Source organism: Heterocephalus glaber, unplaced genomic scaffold (genome assembly GCF_053883595.1).
Source record: "Heterocephalus glaber isolate CG9 unplaced genomic scaffold, H.glaber_assembly_v1.0 deba00000347, whole genome shotgun sequence".
In the NCBI taxonomy this organism is placed as follows: domain Eukaryota; kingdom Metazoa; phylum Chordata; class Mammalia; order Rodentia; family Bathyergidae; genus Heterocephalus; species Heterocephalus glaber.
This window is the reverse complement of record NW_028258143.1, coordinates 2,682,010-2,698,420: the sequence shown is the minus strand read 5'-3', so window position 1 is coordinate 2,698,420 and position 16,411 is coordinate 2,682,010. Positions and strand designations below refer to the sequence as shown.

Sequence of the window (16,411 nt, the reverse complement as noted above, 5' to 3'; positions counted from 1 at the left end):
TAAATTCAGTATTATTAGCATAATCAATATTTGAGAAATTAATTTGTCTTATAACTAAACCCAGGCTTTCCTTACTGTCTGTTAATGCATTGCTTTTCCTGATCTTTTATGTCTACTTTTGGAGAATTTGATTTTAACATTATACAGTCACCTTCTCACTTCTGCTCATTGTAATCTCCCATGGTGATAACTGTATTTAATTGAGGGCTTAGTATGTACCAGGCATATTTTGTATCTTAGAGGCAAACCTGAGAAATTGGTATTAACATCCCCATTTTTGCACAGAGAAAAATAGGTCTCAAGAATCATTATTTTTTCAATCTCACCACTGGTAAGAATGAAGCTTAAATTCAAACCAAGTCTGTCTGACTTAGAAACCCCCACTTCTAACCACTGTGCTATAGTACTTCCTGCTAACCCGGGAGGAAGGTGTCTGAGATGTAAATCGACATATTCATTGATGATGGACTTCCTTCTTTCATATTGCAATGTGCATATATGAAAGCATTTAATATTAGCCTCGTATGGCTTTCTGTTTTTACTTGAAAATGCCAAAAAAGCAATAATATATTAATAAAATCATATAAAATAAGAAGCAAAGGACTTCCGAGTCTCTCCAAGGTCGTACATTCCTTGTTGTGTGTACTTTTAAAATTCTCCCGAGCATATCTAGATGTGACTCCATATCCATTTCCTTTTTAATTTTAAAGTCTTATCTTGAGGTTTATCAGCAAAATTACTATATCTTTTCACTTTCTGCTTGCATAGGGAGCATATAAAATCTATTTCTCTGGAAAATACTATAAAGTTCCTCATTTTTCTTTCTCTGAAAGTCATTCTGTAAGCTATGAACTGGTCAGGCAAATAGTTTTATAATTTTGACTTTTGTCTTTTTTTTTTTTTTCTGAAATTTGCCCTGTAGGAAGAGGGATTTGGCCAAATATTTAATGTTTCATACTATTATTTTTCCTCCTACATGGGTGATTGGAAATTCTTATGAATTCTTTCTTTTTATATCAGTGACTCCTTTTAAAAATACACATTTTTGGGCCAGGGATTTAGCTCAGTGGTTCTGGTGCCTGCCTCATAAGAGCAAGGACCCAAGTTTAATCCCCAGTACCAAAAAACAAACAAACAAACAAACAAACAAAAGACCACACATTTTTGCATAGACTTTTCCAGGATTCTATCATCTATTTAAAAGTAGGGGATATTTTCATAGAAATAGTTGGGGGAGATAAATATGAAATAGCTGTGGATAGTCATTCACTATTACGGAAGTTACAGAATACTTCTTTAGATCCTTTTACCCAACCAAAACAGATCTTATACAAAACTATGAAGAAAGGAGATTTGCCTTTACTCTTGTCATAACTAGGGAGGGAGGTCTCCTTTTCTCCTTTGGGCTCCAATAGAAGCCTATAAATTTATTATATTTCCAGTTACATGGCAGGAACTTTGTTTTAATCTCTACTGGACTGTAAACCATGAGAGACCTGTCTTTGAATCCTAGTGCCTCGTTAATACTGAATAAATGCGTGTAAGATGAAGACAAACACATATGTGAGTAACGAAATGATGGTAATGAATGATGTTTGAGGTCCCCAAATGCCACACAAATTTACAAGAAGGTATTAACATCAATGTGAAAGGCAGGGTGGATATCTCCCAATTGTCCTCTTACCCCCAAGTGTGATCTTTGTTGAGTTCTGAATTATTTTTTCTGTCAGGAGCTCCATCTGTGATGTAATGTGTTGCTGTCAGGATATGATTCTAAGATACTGTGGAGTGGTGTAGGCCCAGTCTTCCAGACCACAGAGACTTTACAGAGTTATTTAATTTTCTTTTTCTATGGGAGGGATTGAACCCAGGGCCTCAGGCATGTTAAACATGCCCTTAACTGCTGAGCTACATCCCCAACCCCCACATGCCCTTTAAATTGATAGTATCACTGTAGTAATATAGATGACTACTGCTATTAATGAGAATTCACAAAGGTGATAATTATCTTTGGAGCCTCGTTTGTGCCAATCCCACTCTGTAATTAGTAATAATACAGCAGAGGGCAAAAATAGACCCAAATTTCTCCTCTTAATGATGTTATATTTGAATAAGAAAGACATAAAGGTGAAATAAGTAAAACAGAATGTATTAGGTAATGGTAAATGGGATGAAAAAAACTAAAGTGGGGAAGGAGGATTGGAAGCGGGAAGAGGTGGCATTTTAGATAAGGTGGTCAGGAAAAGCCTCAGTGGGAAGGTGTGCTGGTTGTGAAGACAGTGAGGAAGTGAGCTGTGGCAGCGTTTGAGGGAAGATCATTCCCTAGAATGGACCATTATATCTACTTGGTTATTGGAATCCTCCTCTGGCAAGGTCACACTTTGATAAGCATGCACAAGGAACCCATGTTATTATTACTACTGTCTATTCAGAGAGGTCTGTCCACATGCTACTTCCCCAAATATTTGTTCACCCACTTTCCAAGCATGCTCCTTCTAAGTCCTTGACTATCCAGGCAAACCACTGGGCATAGCCCACGTATTGGTATACAATTGCACATGTGGATATTTTTCTTTCCAAACAAAGGGGACAACCTGATATACTGCCCAAAGGACTGCCAATTGGGAGGATTTCCCTTCACCATTAACCTCAAGGGATGTCCCAGAGAGGTGCTGAGGTCCTGCAGCTGGCCACTTTTGGATGGTGCCCATATAAGGAGCAGAACAATTTGTAACCAAGGCTTGAGTCTTATGTTTCCTCGACAGCCGATCATAGGACACTCTCCATGAGGTCATAGGTGCAGGTCGTGAGACAGAAGGCGATGCAGCATGAGGAGGGACTGTAGGAATTTGGGTCATTTTTTATGTAACTATCTTGTGCCCTCAAGGCCTACTTGGGCCTTGTCGGATATACACCCCATCTCATCTATTTGATGATGAAGTGCTTGTGTGTGCCCAACTTTCTGGCTGGGTGGGTGAGCTAATACCTGGTTTAGGATGGGCAGCTCGGGTTCCATGGTAACTTGGTGGCCTGTAGTCAAATGTTAGGTTTCCACTAAGGTCTAGTAGCAGACCAAGAACTGTTTCTCAACAAGAATGTGTAGATGATGGCCAGGCCTTGGTCCAAACTCCTGATGGTTTGCCCTACCATTCACCTATGGGAAAGAGGGCTGCCAAAGTCACCAGCAAACATCACTATCTGCCACTGCCACTGCCACTTCAAGTAGCACTGGATTTGCTGGGTTACGTGGCCCAAGGGGCAGAGCAGCTTGTGTCAGTGTGGACCTTTTGCAGATCCTTCTTTTCTGTGCTCATTTAAAACTAGTAACTTTCAGGTCATTCTGTAAACAGCCAGGAGTAACATACCCAAGTAAGGGATATGCTGCCTCCTAAACTCAAATAAGCACACTAGGCGTTGTGCTTCTCTTCCATTTTTTAGGAAGCACCAGCTACAACAACTTATCCTTCACCTCAGAAGAGTTATCATGACATGCCCTACACCACTAGACTGTCAGTTATTTTACTGAGGTGGAAGATCTCTATTTTTTTCTTGCAGGGCTGGTCCTCAAACCTAGGGCCCCAGGCATACTAACACATGCTCAGCTACTGAGCTATACCTGCTCAGTAGTACTTTTTGTCGTACTGGCAGTTGAACCTATGGCCTTGCACATGCTAAGCAAGTGCTCTACCACTGAGCTATGTTGAGATACATCTCTAGCCCTTGTTTCTTTCTTTCCTTTTTTTTTTTTTTTCTGAGACAAAGTCTTAGTAATTTTCCCAGGCTGGCCTTGAGCATTCAGTCTTCCTGTCTCAGCCTTTCAAGTAGCTAGAATTATTAGGTGTGGGGCCCCATGCTGGGCTCTACTCACAAATTTTAGTTGGAATTGGTTTCTCACGTTCAGATATAAAAGTATCTTAACAATGAGTTTAGGGTAGTACTTCTTTAGGTTTAATCAGCATGTATCAACAGCATAAGAACAAATGTGATAGCTTGTGAAAGGGGGAGGTGTTCAAGCTTCCTGCAAACTAAAGTGTGAAATAGGGCTGGAGAGTTAAGCTACCAAAATAATGTTCACTTAGTATTCACTACGTAACAGACCCGGTATCAGTTTCTGGGACACACAGTCATGTAAAAACTCAAACTCAGTACCCAAGGAAGATGTAGCATGGCTAAGAGAGTTCAGACTTTGTGCTGTGTGGCTTCAGGGAAATGTTTGTGGCAAATATGCTTGGTGCCCTGGAAGTTGTATCAAGTAGGTGTTATCCATTGTCTGATGAGCAGGGTGGCTATACAGTTCATCATTCAAGCTGGGACATTTTGGAGACAGTCTGAAGGTGTTACTCATAATTATTCTGAGTAAAGAGATGGAAACCAAGACTGTCCTGGGAAAACTCGGATCTAAGATCTTTCCACTTGTGAGATCTGCTTCTATAGTGCTAGGTGGTAGGAAAGCAGCTTATCTTGTTCCTAACTTTCAAACTTTTATTTGAATTCCCATGTATTATCTACCAAAATATTTATTATCTAATAAAGTTAGGAATAACACACAGGCAAAACAAAGGACTATTAACAGGAACAAGATATTTGTATATTTATTAGGTGGTTTGTCATTAGTTATCTGGAAGTGAATCCCTAAGTCCTCTTACGACAGATGTTCTGTTTACCACTCCCTGTGCAAGCAAGCATAAAACAGAATTAAATGAAACCTGACCTGACTTCTAAGACAGAAGAGAAGGGATAAGCTCCTTACTTCTTCCTTTCCTGGGATATTTTTGTTTCAACTCATGTTTTTCTACTTGAAAAGTTTGTTTCTCTTCTGAAGTGATTTAGGAATTTTTAGACATCATTCGTCTGTGTAAGCCAATGAGGCAAAAGTCTGAGGAAAAATTTACAGCTTTACTGCCTGTTTTACATGTGGAAGGTAAGGTATATCCTACCTTGTGGAAGGACACTATTTTAGTGAATCAGGCCTGTGAGCTTTTGGTTATTGCTGTGGGAGTATCAGTGTGTAAATACAGACGCATTTTGGAGCCCTGCAATGTGATTTTTGAAACTGTTCAAACAATTAATTTAGTTGTCATCACATGGCTTCTGATTCGCAAGTGCAAACTTGATACCATCATTCTTACTAACAATTAATATAAACTTTGTCCCTCATGTTCCCATTATAAGTGATGCATTCTTGAAGTTATCGTTACATTAAAATTCTTACTACAAATGAAGCCAGCTAAAAATGTTTACCAACTTGAATTGAGCTCATCATGTTTTGTTTGCTGAATAGTGTTTTGTGATTTTACCAACATAAGAATGAGTCTCCAAACTATTTTTAAAAGTGGAGCTTTTATTCTAAAGAAGTGCTTGCCTCATTTTCTTTGCGCTACTCCAAACAAGATGTTGTTTATTACTTTGAAACACTATATGTAAACCCCAGGAATATGTTAAATATGATTGAAGTCTTGGCTGTCTTTAAAAAATTGAAGTTTCCAGAAATTTAGCTGTGTTTAAAACCAAAGCCATGTTTTCAGGAAAGATTTCTATTTCCAAATATGTGGTTGCCCAAACCTTTTATATTTTCATGTCAAATTCAGCTGCCAAATAACACACACTGTACCTTAGCTACAAAAAATAAAAAACTCATAGACTTCAGATTTTAAAAAGCACTTCGAAAACAACTATGATCATATTTCTTGAACTTATGCTATTCATATGCATATAAGTGCGTTTTAGAGCAAGGTCTGTAAGGCATCGGTCACTTGTGCTGGTACAAATTGACATACGCAGAGCCAAATTGCTGCCGTGGAATAGCTGATCTGGAAAAATACACAAATTCCTAGCCAGACCAAAATAGGAGGTCAGGGAAGTTGCTTTTATAATAGTAGTGGTTATCTGTTTAATGTGTGACCTGGCAGTGATATGATGCTGACCACGGGCAATTATGCATATTCTAAACTGGTTGATACAGGCACAGAGTAAGAGAAATCCCCCAGTTTGTGATAAGAAGGTATTTATTGCCCTTTTATTTTCTTCATATGCTTTACTTAATCATTTATAAAAGATAAATTAATAGCAAACACCAATTTCATTTTGTGTTTTAGTCAGTATTCATTCCTACACATTTGGAATATCTATTAATATGTGCTCTTAATAGTTTTGGCACCAGTTCAATGTCAACGAATGAATGATGTACACATTTTACAGTCTTCTTAAGTGAAGATAATGTGGCTCAGTGGCAGTGTGTCTTGATTTCTTTGGGGACAGGGTACTCTGTTATGAGTCATAAGGGATAGAGAACTATTAGTCATTTTTCCCTCAGCTAGTGCAGTGATGCAGATTTTTTGTTCCATTATATGCATTTTCTTAGAACGGATCAGGATTAGGGGTATAGGTTAATGCCTAAGAAACTAGCTGATCATATGGGACTATCTTTTGCTTTATCCTTCCAATGTGGCTGAAAATTTCTATTCTACATTTTCATATCAATGACAATGTGATGACACAGCAAAGGAGTTATTTTGGCTTGTTGCACACATCAAACGTAATCTTTTCTTTGCAGAAAAATATGTTTATTTTGAATAAGAGAAAAGAACTGTGAGCACTTCTAGTATCAGGAAAGCTATTTTGGAGAGGATGGTGATTGGCATGATTTACCTACTCCATCGGCAAAACAAGGAGAAATAGCATTGGATTTTCATAAAATGGGCTTAAGTTAGTCTTGTAGAAGCAGATATATAAAACATTGGGATGAGTTGCAATAATTGCCTTCTTTATTTTCAGGGACTCAGGCTGTTGTAAGGTACTCAACCAGTAGTATTCAGTGTAAAAAACAAAAGAATGGGTTAGGGAGAAGCTTATAAAAGGCATAGCACTTTGTCCCAGTGTAAAGTACGTTCTCAAGATATATGTAAGGTGTAAATTACAAAGTGCCATTATTTTGGAAGTCCAATGTCACCCACAAAAAAACCCTTCCAATTGTAAATATTGAAAAATATCACTGAATTTTAAATAATAGTAATAATAATAATGATGATGATGATAATATAATTCCCACACTTTTCCTGACACTGTACTGTTAAAGAATTCTAGTAGAAAGAATCTGAGTCTGGAGTGTTGGGAGTGGTGATCTGGGAGGTTTGGACCCCTGAATAATTCACTCCTGGTGGGGAGCCCGAGTTATTAGCCCAAACAGTTGCCTTCAGGAAACCTCCAGAGACTGAAAGTCAAATGTTAAGAGGTATGCATCGTGTCCATTTATTTCTGAAGAGTTTTCCACTGAATGCATTTTTTGAGTGGGGGATGGAATGTGATCACTTATGTATTATTTTGATAACATCCAACTAGACCTCAAAAGAGGATCTTGTTTGAGAAAATATAAAAAGGGACTTCAAACAAAGAGCCGGGCACAAGAAATTCTGGCTGCTCAGAGGAGGCCTCTGTTTCATCACTGTGCATTCCTTGCCAGAAGACAGGACAGCCCCAGATTTTAATCAAAGACTTGGTAGCTTTTGCAGTGCCCAACCCTTATGCTACATTTTGGTGGCGCTGTCTCAAGAGAGTGGGCCATGTTCTGGTGAAAATGATGTCTGGGGTTGATGTGAGTGAACTCTCTCATCAATTAGGGACCAACGACATGCCAGGATTTTCAAGTTTGATGGGTCCAGGAAAATATGAAAGGCATGATCACAATTTTATTGGTTACAGATTACAAAAAGTATGAAATGCAGATTAAGAAATATCAACAAAATGCAGTGTTATGTCAGCTTTATTTATTGTCAAAAAAGAGTATTAATGAAAATGTCATTACATTTGGAAACAGTTGTTAAGTTAAATATTTCCACTGCAAACATTTCTCTATGTGTATGGCAATTTCTTAGCATGACAGTGGATTTTAAATTTGGTGTGTTACTTGAAACCGAATAATTTCAGAGTCATAAGTTATTTCAGAAACAAAAATTCTTTCAAAAATTTACAGCAAAATGATTGTCAGCATTATAAGGTGCAATGCTCCTTTAGAAAGTGAGTTATCCAGTGACCCTTTGTTTGCAATTAAACCTCTTATGGCACATAAGCAAGTAATTTTGAAAATGACAAATTAAAACCTTAAGTACATAGTGCTTGTTAGTCTGAGAGAGGAAAAGGGGAGAATTGGGCCAATAAATATTTGGTAAATAATGCTGTGCAATGTATCTTATCTTGACGTGTACTTATGTAAGAGTGCTTCAAATTGACTTAATATGTACAGTCAGGACATTATTTTCCAGCTGATCACACCCCTTTGGTATAATAAGTACTAGTGAGTAAAGGAAAGAAGATGACAACTCCAGGTTTAGATAAAGGAGTTGGAAGTGAAGGTGGAACTCTCTGGAATAGTTATCTGTTGGCATGCTCTGAACTTTGCTTGTTAATGTGAAATAACTATTTCAAAAAATGTTTTATTTCCCACATCATCACATTATTTGCACAGGTAAGAGTCCACTGTGCTTTTATTTCAGTTTACACTTAGTTATGTTTTTAACTTTCTAGAAGAACTACTCGTATTTATGATTTGGTAATTCCTTCAGTGCCGGCCGTTAGATATTCCTCATTAGCACAATCATCAGTACTTAGAAGGAGTAGATTGCTTGATTTTTATTTCATGAGCTTGCATTAATGCACATCTCTCACTATGACAGACATTCAGGTCCAATTGTATAATACCTTTAATGTCCATTTTGGAGATACTATTTCTATAATGCTCTCGTACTTTAGTTCTTTTTAGGCTTTGACAAACAGTATGAAGTGTTTATTGCAGGTATTAGTTTTATTCTTGGTAGCAGATGCAACTGCAAGGCATGGACTATGGAAGTGAAATGCAAGGCCACACTTTAATTAACCCCTCAAAAAGGGCTGCTCCCCAGACTTCTAGATGGACTCTCCCGCAACCCTCTAAGGGGAAAAAGGAAGGATTTGCAGTTTCCTTTATTTTCCAGCTCTGTGTCCTTCCCTCTTGTTGTCCCAGTAAAGAACTACTTCAGGTGGGGGCTCACCTACATGTTCCATAAAGCAGGTGTGGCTGTGTCCTTCCCCTGGGTATCCCCACATGTAACCATAATGATTACCGATAACTATGTGTGGGCTCAGTGAATGAGTGAATTAAAGAATGTGGGAATGGCTCCTAGCCGAGGTTTGCTGATCATAGCTGGGGCTCTCTGCTGAGCTTAGGATCTTGACAGCTTGTTTGGAAGATCTAGCCAGGAAGCACAGCAGCTACTTGTACACCTTTGTTTGAAAGAATGGTTGTCCTCTACTTAGAAAGGTGGAAGGCTGTCCTCTTGGATTCAGCACACAGCTTTGGGAGGGACACATAAGGAGTGGTGAGTGAGGAAGGGCACAATACCCAGCCAGCCAGGGCAGTTGAATCAAATCTGGTATTCGATGCAGTGACAGATATTGCTGCTAGATCCCCCTCACATTCTTTGCTGAGCTCAGAAAGAGTGGGGACACTGCGGGGTCACAGTTTTGGAGCTTACTGCTGTTCAAATGGCTCTCCTGGTCTGGCTTTGTCTACTCTGCCCATCATCATTCTCCTTAGGCCAGTTTGGGACATGGGTGTAGTGCAGAGGCCAGTGTTTTGGTTCTGTTCCTGTGCGTGAGGAGAAGTTATGAAAGAAGAATCCAAAACAGGATTTGATAAAGTGGAAAGTGACAGGTGAAGATGGGCTGAGCATTCTAGGAAAGGTATTAACAAGTTAGGGTCCAGGCATGGCGGTGCACACAGGCAGTCCCAGCATTCTGGGAGGATGAGGCCGAAGGATTGCAAATTTGAGACCAGCATGGGAAAGTTAGCAATTTAGCAAGATTCTGTGTCAAAATCAAAAATAAAAAGGGCTGGGGATGTAGCTCAGTGTGAGGGCCCAGCGTTCAATCCTCAGTACTGAAACAACCCAGAAAAACAAAGAAAGTGCTGTATCAATGTTGTGTTTGTACAAGATTTCCATTCTGTGTGTCATTTCAGCATTTCTCCCATTCAGCACGGTCTCCTTCCTTCCTTCTCTTTTCCAGAGACAATTAGCATGCTCTTCCTAAAGAATTCCATGGTGAATTCTGCCTAAGTGCATCACTGCTGCTGTGTACCAGTGAACCAAGCAGTAGACTTCCCTGTGTATCACATCACTGTGCTGCGGGGGTATTGCCGAGGCTGCCGTTCCCTGTTTTGTGTCACGTCTCCTCACTGAAGGCTGCAGGGACAAATTTCCAATGGCCTCATAACCAGGAATAATCATGTCTCCCCTAAGTGAAGGTCTTGCTCTTTGGTGACATTGCAGTTCATGTAATGGATCATGTTTTCCTCTTCACGTAGCCTGTCTGAAAGCTCAACTTCATATCTGTAGTCCTTATAGTCTGCCTCCATCAAGGCTAGCAGACATTCTTGAAAGAATATTGTCTCTCTTCACTGCATATTCCCTTGTACTTTATTTTCTTAAATTTAGTTTACTGTATTGTGTTGGATATTTTTTGATAAGTCAATTTAAATCCTTTTGAAAAAGAAGCAAATTACCATACCATAAAAAATAAAAATAAAGACCAGGGTGCTCCTGCAACACCTTTATTTTTGTTAATTTTTTATTCTCCAGACCTAAATTTCACAACTTTAGCTTTTCTAATCAATACCAATCCATCACTGTCTAGTGTCACAATCCCTTCTGGATTAGTTGTGGTTTTTTTTTTAAGTAGGAATTTGCCCATTACTTGGAAAGTATGATATTAATAGCTGATTTCTGCATCTACCAATTTCTAGTAATTCAAATTCATTTGAATTTTAGTAACTTGCTTAACCTATTTTGTTTGTAGGAAGAGTTTTACTACTTATGTGAAGTTAGTGATGGTTACATGAAGTACCATATATTAAGTATCTAGTACATTATTTAGTCCTTTTTGTCTATTTGTGATTTCTTCTTTCTTTTTACTTTTTTGTGGTTCTGGGTATTGAATTTAGGGCCTCATGCATGCAAAGCAAGCACTTTACCCCTGACCACACCCTCAGCTCTGTGATAGTCTTACATATGGAAAACGCACTGGAGTTGGAATTTAATATTGAAGTTTTCATGGTAGCTTATCACCTTGGGCAAATCATTTGACATCTTGAACCACATATTTTTCATATATAATTTGATGGCATGGCCTACGTAATCCTTAGTATTCTTGTTTGCAATTATTGGATTTAAGATCAACCTGAGTAACCTGTTCAAAGTGTGTCTTCTCTCTAATGCTTTTTAGGAAAGGCATAGCTATATCTACTTAAGCACAGAGATGTATGGGGAAAGGGATCTAGATCTGAGGCTGAGATAGGAAAAGCCGTATTGTGCTTGTCTAAATGCTCTTTACTGGTATTGATTATGGTATTTGCAGTGGGTTTCAGTGTCTTTTGGAACACCCTAAATTTCTAGTGATTAGAGTTTTGAGTTCAAGTATCAAAATACATGCTAATATGCATGCTGCTTGATGTAGTAAATGGTCGTAACTGTGGTGCTTGATGAACAGCCTCAGAGTCATACACTGGTGCCTAAGAGGTAGCAGTGAAACAAAAGGAGCTGCTTTGGGTGGTCAGTGACCATGTTGGTCAATGACCACATTTAGTTCCATCCTGGAGCCAATCAAAACAAGTGCCTGTGTTTGAGATATAGTTTCTATTAGGGAACTGTCGGGCAATAGAAGATCCCCAAAAGAAGAGGTTACTCATTTATTGAGAAGATTAATGAAGGTTTTTAATAGATGATGTAGAAAAAGAATATACACTGAAATGAACCTATACTCACGGCAATTCATCAAGGTGGAGGAGGACTCTGTGGTGAAGAGCATAGGAACTTTTTAGGGTGTGGTTTTGGCCCAGTCATTTAATCTCTCAAAGCCTCAGTTTCCTCATACCTCAGAGGGATATTGTCATTTAACTCACAGAATTGTTTCAAAGAGATGGCATATGTTAGCCACTGACACCGATTATTATTAAAAATAGTAGTGTTATTGCAAACATCAAACTTATACCAGCCTGTAAGGTTTTGCTAAACCTAATCTAAAAAGCTATCTAAGGAGGGCCGGGGATTTAGCTCAGTGGCACCACACCTGCCTCACAGGCACAAGGTCTTGAGTTCAATCTGTGGTACTGCAAAAAAAAAAAAAAAAAGCTATGTAAGGATAAATATTAAAACAAATGATTAAATCATAAAATGATTGAAATAAAATGTGTATCTGGAGAAAACTTTAAATAAATGTTCGAATCAATTTACCATGTCCATTAATTTTTATTAGATCATTTTATCCTCGAGATCTTCCATTAAAAAGGAAACTACCTACTTTTGCCATTGATTGATTTCATCCTGTGTAGTATATGAGTCAGGATTATGAAGTAAAGACACTAATAGTGTAAACTACCCACATTACTCTTGGGTCTCATTTTTGTGTAGTTTTAAAAAAGTTTCTGTTTCTTACTTTTTGTGGGAGAAATACAAATTTGCTCAACTTATTCAAAGAAAGCAAGCACTATAACCCCTAATCCAAAAAATCTTTATTTTGCAACATAATTTTAAAAATCAGTAAAGAAATTAAGAACAAAAAGTCTTTAATCCTAAAGAAAGTGAGTGGTAAGGTATTGTGGAACTACAGTTATGAAAATGAAGAAACCACTGAAAACTAGTCTGGTTTGTGTTCAAGTATTTTTGTCTCAATGAGCTTCAACCTTTCGTTGGTCCACAGAATATTCGGTGAACTTTTGAGATTCTAGATGGTAACAATGTGCGATACTGACAACCTCAGAACAAAGCACCTGGAAGGAGTGGTTTTCTTGTGTTTCACCATTTGGGTCTCTCAGAAGAGAAGTGAAATTCTGTAACTTGAGTTTCTTGAATTTATTTAGTTTTGAACTGTGTTTTCATGTGCAATTTTTGCCATGCAAGTCATATGTTTGTCCATTTAGAATTCACAACTTCATAGATAATTTCCTATGTAGTGGTCACCATAGATTAAAAACCCTTAGAACTAATACATAGGATCCTATGTTTGTAACACTTACAAATCACAATATCCTTAATTTAGTTTTTTCAGCTGTCTGTGATTATTTATTATGGAATCAATGCATTTAAAAAGCTTGATTACATTATTTTTATTCAAAAATAAATTGTGATAAAACTAACATAAAATCTATCAACATAACCGTTTTCTAGGATATAGTTCAGTAGTGTTAAGTGCTGTATGTATCTGTATTACTGTGCAATAAATTTCCAGAATTTTCTCACCTTGCAAAACTGAAGTCCTGTACCCATTAAATGACAACTTTGAGTTTTCTGCTCCTCCGTGGCCCCTGAAAATTTAGTTTTTTGTTTGTTTGTTTGTTTTTTGGTTTTGGTACCAGGGATCGAACTCGGGTCCTTGAGCTTGCCCAGCAGGCGATGAAACCACTGAGCTAAATCCCTGGCCTCTGAAAATTTAGTTTTAAAGTGGTGTGTGTATGCTTTGTGATTCCAATTGGATGAGGCCAGAGGTCATTTAGATGGATCACAAACTGCAGGAGTACTGTGTACTAACTTGGAAGTATGGACAATTGGTAAGAATGAGTGGCTGTAGTCAGAATTTTTATTAATTAAACTATAGAATACTACTTAATGGCATACCTGAAATACCTAAAATGCAGGTATCATTCACAGGTTTCCTTCTTTTTTTGTAGTACAGAGGAAAGAACACAGGCTATCATTTATTCTAGGCAAGCACTCAATCAGAGCAGGCAGGCAGCAGAAGGCAGAGAGCAGCACGCAACAAGCAATGACCCTTGGGTCTGGTGTGCTAATGACAATGTTGACATGGTGTCCATACGAGGACATCACTCAAACTCATTAACAATCTGTCTTTCTATCAGATCTCTCACTTGATATATCACAAAGTTTGGAAATTCAATGGTTAATAACATCTGCAAAGCTGTCATGGGGTTAAATTTATGGACTTCATGATCTAGAGTTGCTCAAGGGTTGCTATTAGTGTGTTTCAGTACATTTTACAGTAAGTGGGCTTTTATGTGTCAATCTAGGAACTCAGTGATCATTTATAAGCTTGGTTCTTTGGTAAGAGTATATTTTGAGTCCAAATCAAATAAAGCAAAAATTTTAAGGAAATTACCCTCTTTAAGTAGGAAATTTTTCCAATTTGTATTTGTAATTCTACATCACCATAAAATACATTATTTTTTATGTTTCTTTTTAATGAAAGCTGAAGCTTAATTTTAATAATGGAGGAGAATAATGGAGTAGTTTAAAATTAGCAATATTGCATATATTAAGTTCTTGATACATATTGGTTGAATTAATTAAACATGAAGTCATTTATATTTAGTTGTCGGACTTCGGAATGTATATTTAGTTTTTCAATTTCAGTTGTATTTTATGATGATGTTTTCCTACTTTATTATTAACTTGAATTTTCATATTTCTGAACTCATATGTTTTGCTTACTCTGGGTTTATTTTGAGTGGTAAAATTAAAATATGTTCCAAGTAATCTACAAATTAGTTGGTCCAAGCATGGAAAATCAAGTACAGATGCTGTTAATGCTGCTTAGGTAGTGATGGGTTAGAAGAAAATGTGATAGGAATGAACAAGGACAGAGAGCTGTTTAACTAAACTTGAGTTGCTCCTGAGGTTTTCTGTTTGTTTGTTTTAATGTCTTTTCTATGGCAAAGAATATAGAGATAATTCCATTGTTAATTATGACATATTGCTCTATCAAGGAAAACCATATGTGACATTTTTCTATGTGTCTCACCTCACTTATTAATTGAATGGATTAGCTGCATGGCTGCTTGATGTGAGTTCTTTCCCTCTCACATTTCCACCTACTTTCCTCCCACTTGGCTAAGAGGATGGCCTACCTGGCCAGAAGAGTTAGTTTTTAGGGCAAGAGTTGTACTCCTGTAATAGGACCAGAGCTCATTCAGTGAGTATACTCTCTGAGCAGAGTTGTCAACCTGAGGATATTAAACAATGTGGACAGCGAGCACACAGGGAACTGGAGAAATCACACCAGGTTAGAACCTTAGGAGCTTTGTAACTTCATTAATGATTACAAATGATTTTTTTCTATGTACCAAGTGCTTTCTGCATCATCTTGGCTAATTTTCACAGAGCATTATAAGGTAACTCTTACAATTAACCTCATTTAAAATGAAAACCCCCCCAGAGATTTAGAGAATTTAAGTCATATTCCTCAAGCTTATGCAACTGGAAAAATGAGCCTAAAATTCACCCAAAGCTTTTCAACACAAGTATGTGGATTATTTTGCTATTACCTGCTATAGTAGGTGGTAGGAATTTGAGACATGGTTGCCATTCATGGGTGACCATTTTACTATTCTTGGCCAATTAATTAAAAAGTGCACAACTCTCTTTTGTTAAGTTTCTTTCCTCTTTTTTCATCTCTGGCTATTTTCTTCCCACTTATATCACTCTCAGAATGAGAAGCAAATGCCATGATTCCTGCTCATTCTCTGCCCTCACCAGGAGACCCACACCTAGATTATTTAGAATAGAGCAGAGCCTGAAATGGTGGCACAAACCTGTAATCCCAGCACTTGGGAGGCTGAGGCATGAGAATTGTTGTAAGTTTGAGGCCAGCCTGGACTACATAGTGAGTTCCAGACCAGCTTGAAATACATACCAACATACACACACACACACACACACACACACACACACACACACATATATGTATCCCATAGCCAGATATGTGGTGACTACTCAGTTATACCTTCTGTGCTCTTTAGCCAGTGATCAGGATGTATTAATATTAGACAAACTCAAGGATATCCATGAATAATAACTGTAAGGTTTGTGATAGATAAATGTATTGTGTGCTTAAATGTACAACTCTGTTTTTCTATTATTATGTGATATTTCATGTTGACTTGTCAAACTGAAAAATACCCATATTGATTTTGCAGAAAGCTTCACACATGAGATAAATGCACGCAAAGATTCCTCAGAAGTAGCTCTTTGGATCTTCAGATGTGAAATGGATCATTCCTCAATCTGTAATAGAAGCTTCTGTGAAGCTTTGCAATCAAACCTGAGAAGTCAAGGTGAAATTGAAGGAAGGATGGAAAACCTCTATGTGTTGTGAGTGAATTCACTGAGAAAGGACCTGGGGTGCCACCTGCCTTTTCAGCTCTTTAGCATAGGAAGCCTGTCAGTACCCCCCCCCCCCACCACCACTGTGACCTAACTGTGTGCATAATACCTGGGTACAAGGACACAACCAGTAGGGGGGAGGGTCAGGAGCACCTTTGATTTCCTTCCATTTGTTATTTTTCTGACAACATTTAAGTTAATTTAAAAGTTGGTCTTTTACACTGATTTATTATTAGTTTTCTCTCTCTACTGAATAATTATGCCATCAT

General features: G+C 37.8%; 1 long non-coding RNA gene across 1 annotated transcript in view; it reads left to right on the top strand.

Moving 5' to 3' along the window:
* LOC147829835 (uncharacterized) overlaps positions 1-16,411 on the top strand; it is a 63,262-nt gene that overhangs the window by 29,895 nt on the left and 16,956 nt on the right. Inside the window, exon 2 of the long non-coding RNA XR_015445939.1 lies at positions 15,956-16,130. This is a non-coding gene — a long non-coding RNA (uncharacterized LOC147829835). The remainder of the gene's footprint in view (positions 1-15,955; positions 16,131-16,411) is intronic.